Source organism: Myotis lucifugus, unplaced genomic scaffold, assembly GCF_000147115.1.
Source record: "Myotis lucifugus unplaced genomic scaffold, Myoluc2.0 scaffold_503, whole genome shotgun sequence".
Taxonomy (NCBI): domain Eukaryota; kingdom Metazoa; phylum Chordata; class Mammalia; order Chiroptera; family Vespertilionidae; genus Myotis; species Myotis lucifugus.
Genome location: NW_005871551.1, coordinates 210,284 through 217,128, shown reverse-complemented (window position 1 = coordinate 217,128; position 6,845 = coordinate 210,284).

The following is a 6,845-nucleotide window of genomic DNA, read 5'->3' as shown; positions in this document are numbered from 1 at the left end:
CCTGCTCTGTGAGTGACAGGGGGCAGCGCCCCAACCCCCTGATCGGCCCTGCTCTGTGCATGACAGGGGGTGGCGCCGCAACCTCCCCATCGACCCTGCCTTGAGTGTAACAGGGGGCGGTGCCCCAACCCCCCAATCGGCCTACCCTGAGCGTGACTGAGGGTGGCATTGCAACCTCCCAATCCGCCCTGCTCTGTGCATGACGGGGCGGCGCCCCAACTCCCCAATCGGCCCTGCTCTGAGCCTGACCAGGGGCTGCACCTGGGGATTGGGCGTGCCCTCTGCCACCCGGGAGCAGGCCTAAGCCAGCAGGTCGTTATCTCCCGAGGGGTCCCAGACTGCGAGAGGGCACAGGCCGGGCTGGGGGACCCCCCCCCCCCGAGTGCACAAATTTTTGTGCACCGGGCCTCTAGTCCTATATAATAAAAGGGTAATATGCAAATTGACCCTAACAGCAGAATGACTGGGAATGACTGGTCACTATGACACACACTGACCACCAGGGGGCAGATGCTCAATGCAGGAGCTGTCCCCTGGTGGTCAGTGCGCTCCCACAGGGGGAGCTCTGCTCAGCCACAAGCCAGGCTGATGGCTGCCAGCACAGAGGTGGTGGTGGGAGCCTCTCCCGCCTCCTCAGCAGCACTAAGGATGTCCGACTGCAGCTTAGGTCTGCTCCCTGCTGGTAAGTGGACATCCCCCGAGGGCTCCTGGGCTGCCAGAGGGATGTCTGACTGCCAGCTTGGGCCCGATCCCCCAGAAGTGGGCCTAAGCCAGCAGATGGACATCCTCCAAGGGATCCCAGACTGTTAGAGGGCATAGGCCGGGCTGAGGGATTCCCCCCCCCCCCCCCAGTGCAAAATTTTTTGTGCACCGGGCCTCTAGTATTTCATATATAATTGGTGCCCAATAAGCTAGCTGAATCCACTTAAAAGCAACACCAAAACTTCATAGTAAACAATTTTAAAAATTGTGGCTGACACTTCATCCTGAAAAATGAAATACAAAATGATAAGTTTATTTACACACACATATACATATGTATATATGTATAATACATATATGACATATTTTGTATAGTGAGATATATATACACACACAGGTTAAACTGTCACTCTATGCAAATTCTTATTACCTCAGATGAACCAAGTGCCAGTTTCTGCCGTAACCACCACCCCACCACCACCACCACCACACACACACACACCAGACTGTGAAAAGCACTACTCAATACGTTTGAATGTTGGAGCCCAATTGCAATCACTGAGATCTTTGCAGAAACATTCAAGGGCTTGGTCATTCCTGTGGCAGGTCCTCCCAGTGCTCAGAGACTCGCTCACTGTCTCATGACATGCTTTTCCTTTGTGAGTTTCTCCCCTTGGCTGGGAACGACCTGGTTCTGCGTGATGTCGGCTCCTGGAGATTCCCTGTGTGAGCATCACCCTTCTCACCCTGAGGAAACCCTGCTCCTCTTCCAGACTTTCCACTTCGCTCTCCAACCCTTTGTGGTCCATGGGCCACCAGTGAGAGACTAACCAGCAGACACTTGGGCTCCACAGGGGAGGGTCTAGAGCAGTGTTTTCAATGGGCAGTGGGTTTCTAAGTATTTGGTTCAGTGAGGATTTTGTTTGGATGATTCTTGCTTTCCTACATGGCCCACATTATAGCAAAAACTCAAAAACAGATGAGTTAGATAAGTAGCCCCCCATCCCTCTAACACAGAGGTTGGTATGGTCTGAATGTGTCCTCCCCTCCCCCCAAATTCATATGTCAAAATCCTAATGCCCAAGGTGATGGTATGAGGAGGCGGGCCCTTTGAGAAGTTCTTAAGTCATGAGGGTAGAGTCCTCATGAGTGGGATTAGTGTCCTATAAAAGAGGACCCAGCCCTAGTCGGTTTGGCTCAGTGAATAGAGTATCTTCCCTCAGACTGAAGGGTCTCAGGTTCGATTCTGGTCAAGGGCATGTACTTGGGTTGCATGCTGATCCCCACCCCCAGTTGGGGCACAGAGGGGAGGCCATCAATCGATGTGTCTCTCTCACATCGATGCTTCCCTCTCTCTGTCTCTTCTCCTTCCTTCTACTCTCTCTAAACATCACTGGAAAAATAGCCTCAGCTGAAGATTTTAATTAATTAACTAATTAATTAATTAATTTAATTAATTAAAAGAGGCCCCAGAGAGCTCCTGGCCCCTTCTACCAGGGGAGGACACGGCCAGAAATGGACAACCTGACCACGCCGGCCTTCGACTTCCAGCCTCCACAACTGGGAGAAATAAACTTCTGTGGTTTATGAGCCACCCACCCTGTGACGTTTTGTTACCGTCCCCCAATGGACTAAGACAGATCACTTTGTACTTTAAACTGTAGTTGTGGACACACGCACACACAAACTACAATAATAAGGTCTCTTAAAAATGCCAACGGAAGCACAGGAGCAGAAAGAAAGCATTGCACTGGGCTAGGTCAAAGGCATATCTGTGAGGCTCTCAGGGGGAGTGGAGTATTTGCAGTCTCAAGACTCAAGTACTGTAAGACTCTTCAGGGTGAATAAAGGGACAGTGTGCTCTAAGCAGAGTACATCACATCCAAAGTTCAAGGGTGTGGGAGTGCATGGCCTGTGGAGGGACAGTGAGTAATGGATGCAGCTGTAGGGTCCATTGAGTTGGGGAATGGGAGGACAAAAGATCAAGGCCAGACAGGCAGACTGAACCAGGTGATGACAGCCTGCTAGCTGTAGGCCAACCTGGACCTCTATCCACTAGATGCCAGTAGGGGATTCCCTAGGTGTAACAGCCAGAAAGGTCTGCAGACATGCCCAATGTCCCCTGGAGGAAATCACTGTGGTGAGAACCACTGGGGTAGCATAAGCTCCTTGAGGTTAGGGCTGGCCTAGAATAGGTTATCATGGCTGTTTGTTGAATGAATGAATGAATGAATGAATGAATGAAACAAAAACAAAAAGATTGGAATGGAGAAAGAATATGTTATTTGAGTCCAGAAGAAAGACAGAGAGCATTAATGAGAGTACAGGGCATTTTAACGAGCCGAGGAGAAAAGCTAAAGTTCACTGTGAATTCATAAATAAAAGTCACTGCTTAGTGGGTCAGAGGAAAAGGTAGGCTTGAAGTTTGAAGGGAATGGATAAGAATCCAAAGCAGCCATGAAGCTGGAAAATAGACCCCCAAGTCAGACACGCCCTCTACTAGAGTCTAAGAGGTGGTAGGGAGCTTACTGTTTTACTTTCATAGTGTTTAGCATATATCAGGGGGGAATACCGATCTTCTGTTGACAGCAGTTATATGGAGTTTATTTAAAGTGTACTGGTAAAGAAAATGACCTGAAAAATAGAGTAATGCTAGATATTATATATCCAGCAAAGTTATCATTCAAAACAAACAGTCAAATAAAGAGTTTCCCAGACAAAAAAAAAAAAAAAAAAGGCTAAAGGAGTAACCACCCTGAAGGGGGTGTGGCCAGCCTGAAAACAGCCCTCAGCCCCTCACCCAGGCTGGCCACACCCAATGGGGTGAGGGTCCCCACTGGGGGGCTTGACCAGCCTGCAAACAACCATCAGCCCCTCACCCAGCCTGGCCAGGCACCCCAGCGGGGTTTCAATTGAAACCTTGTAGCCTTGAGCGGAGGCCACAGCAGGCTGGAAGAAGGTATCTGGGCTTATTTATCTAAATTGGGTATCCCAATTTAAAATTGTTTTAAATCAATTACAACTGTAGTTGATTTCTGATGTCAGAGAGCTGGGTCCTTCACAGTAATGTTATGAAGATGGAGCAAGTGGTGACGTCAGCGTGTGGATGCCTGGAACTGGAAAATAAAAGGAGCCCAGCTGACATTGGAGCTCAAGGCTTCCTTCACTTCTGCTGCAAGGCCTGTGTCTGGGTCACAGTAGCGTGGACCCACCCCCCTGGGTGCTGCCGCTGCCATGTGTCTCCTCACAAACCAGCTCCTGCCCCAGCCTTTCAGCCAAAGCGTTCCCTGTGGTCCAGGAGGATGCTCTGCCCACCAACATGCACAAAGGGGCTGCAGTCCAGTCGTGGGTCTCTCTGCTCTAAACACCTAACCAACCCTCCCTGTAAATATCTTCTAGCCATTCCGATTGTGTCTTGGCACCTCAGCCAGATGCAAAGGTCCTTGCAAGTAGGAACCACACCTGCATTCTTCCCTCCCTCCACCCAGGGAAGGGCATGGGGATCTGGGGATGGTGTGTCATCTTGGAGCAAGGGCCATAAGAGCCAGTCACCTACTTAATTCCAAGTTAATGACCTGATAATGACCGGTTGCAGCCAGAATGCTTGGGCACCTAAAAACCATTCATTTTATTCCTTTAGATCAGCGGTTCTCAACCTGTGGGTCGCGACCCCTTAAGGGGTCGAACGACCCTTTCACAGGGGTCGCCTAAGACCATCGGAAAACACATATATAATTACATATTGTTTTGTGATTAATCACTATGCTTTAATTATGTTCAATTTGTAACAATGAAAATACATCCTGCATATCAGATATTTACATGACGATTCATAACAGTAGCAAAATTACAGTTATGAAGTAGCAACGAAAATAATTTTATGGTTGGGGGTCACCACAACATGAGGAACTGTATTAGAGGTTTGCGGCATTAGGAAGATTGAGAACCACTGCTTTAGATGCTTTTAAATGAGTCATGAGTCTCCAGGAGATAACGTATGCAGAGGTCTTGCTCTCCAATTGCAAGTACTGTACAAGGTGGTATCACTCCCACCTTGGGGACACACAGAAAAGATGCGTGAGTCCTAGCTCCTCATCCTTCCATGCCCCGTCCCCATCATTCCAGATGGGGTAGTAAAACTGACTGTTATAGTATGGGTAGAAGAAGGCAGGTGTCATTTAACTTTCACGAAATCTTGAGCTGGGGGGAGAAGGGGTGCAGGATAACATTCTGTAAAATAAACCGAGGAGGAATCCTGGATGGTGAAAGCTTCGTGGAGGGCCAGGAATAACAGGTACAGGCTGTTCTGTGCTGAGGGTTCCTGGCCAGTGTTTTAACAACCAGCAATACTAACTTTACGTCTTAATCAAGGCGGAGGCACTCTCAGCAAGCCTCAAAGCATTACCTCCCCAAGAATTCACTCGAAGTACAGTAGGGGTCTTTTTAAGTCCTGAGTACCACACATTACCCTTAGCAGCTAGCCAACCATTTTATTTCCTTCCTGCCTAATGTAATTTTTCTGTTTTTTTCTACATAAAGGATTTCAGGTATTTTTTAAAAAATGATTCTCCCTCCTAAATTAACCTGGCTTTTGTTTCCAACAATCAAATGAGCTAAGAAAATGAGTCAGTGCTTCTAACTAGCTTCTAAGTAACCAGATGTAAAGATTTTCCTCCACAGCCATCATTTGAAATGTCAAATTTCTGATGGGGATACAAGGTTGTCGGCTGGGGGTGGGGGGTAGAGGAGGGGGGTTAGGAGAGGAAGGGCTTATCCTGAAAGTAGGGCCAGGCAGTTTGTCCACTAAACCAGGCTCCTCTGTGGATGAAGCCACGTGCATTGCCTCCTGCCCCCTCACTTCTTAGTCATTCATTCAATCACGGAACAAAAATTATTATGTAGGTACATGGTTATGTAAGTGCTCATTGAACAAGTCTGACAGGAGCCTCGCCCTCCAGGCCCTACAGTCTAATGGAAGTTCAACAGCTAAACCAGACTGTTTCAGTAATTAATTTATTCCCCAGATAATTATTGATTATGTTGTTTTTCTTTTTTAAAAAAAATATATTTTTTATTGATTTCAGAGAGGAAGGAAGAGGGAGAGAGAGATAGAAACATCCATGATGAGAGAGAATCATGGATCGGCTGTCTCCTGCAAGTCCCCCACTGGGGATCGAGCCCGCAACCCGGGCACGTGCCCTTGACCGGAATCGAACCTGGGACCTTTCAGTTCACAGGCTGACGCTCCATCCACTGAGTCAAACCGGCTAGGGATTATGTTGTTTTTCAATAAGTAATCATTGAGCCTTTACTATAGGCAAGGTACTGAGAATCAGTGTTAGCAAGACAGGCAGATCCGTGCCCTCAAGGGCTTAGGTTGAGGGGCAGTTAAACAAACGAGATGACCTCTGAGACGATGAGCGCCCACTGAGAACAGTACAGCAGGTGTTGTGATGGAGGACCCAGGGTGGCTGTGATGGAGGACCCAGGCTGGTTGTGATGGAGGGAGGTCCCAGGGTGGTTGTGATGGAGGGAGGACCCAGGGTGGCTGTGATGGAGGGAGGACCCAGGCTGGTTGTGATGGAGGACCCAGGCTGGTTGTGATGGAGGGAGGTCCCAGGGTGGTTGTGATGGAGGGAGGACCCAGGGTGGTTGTGATGGAGGACCCAGGGTGGTTGTGATGGAGGACCCAGGGTGGCTGTGATGGAGGACCCAGGGTGGTTGTGATGGAGGGAGGACCCAGGCTGGTTGTGATGGAGGACCCAGGGTGGTTGTGATGGAGGGAGGACCCAGGGTGGTTGTGATGGAGGACCCAGGGTGGCTGTGATGGAGGGAGGACCCAGGGTGGTTGTGATGGAGGGAGGACCCAGGCTGGTTGTGATGGAGGGAGGTCCCAGGGTGGCTGTGATGGAGGACCCAGGCTGGTTGTGATGGAGGGAGGTCCCAGGGTAGCTGTGATGGAGGGAGGACCCAGGGTGGTTGTGATGGAGGACCCAGGCTGGTTGTGATGGAGGGAGGTCCCAGGCTGGTTGTGATGGAGGGAGGACCCAGGCTGGTTGTGATGGAGGACCCAGGGTGGTTGTGATGGAGGACCCAGGCTGGTTGTGATGGAGGATCCGGGCTGTGTGATGGAGGGAGGACCC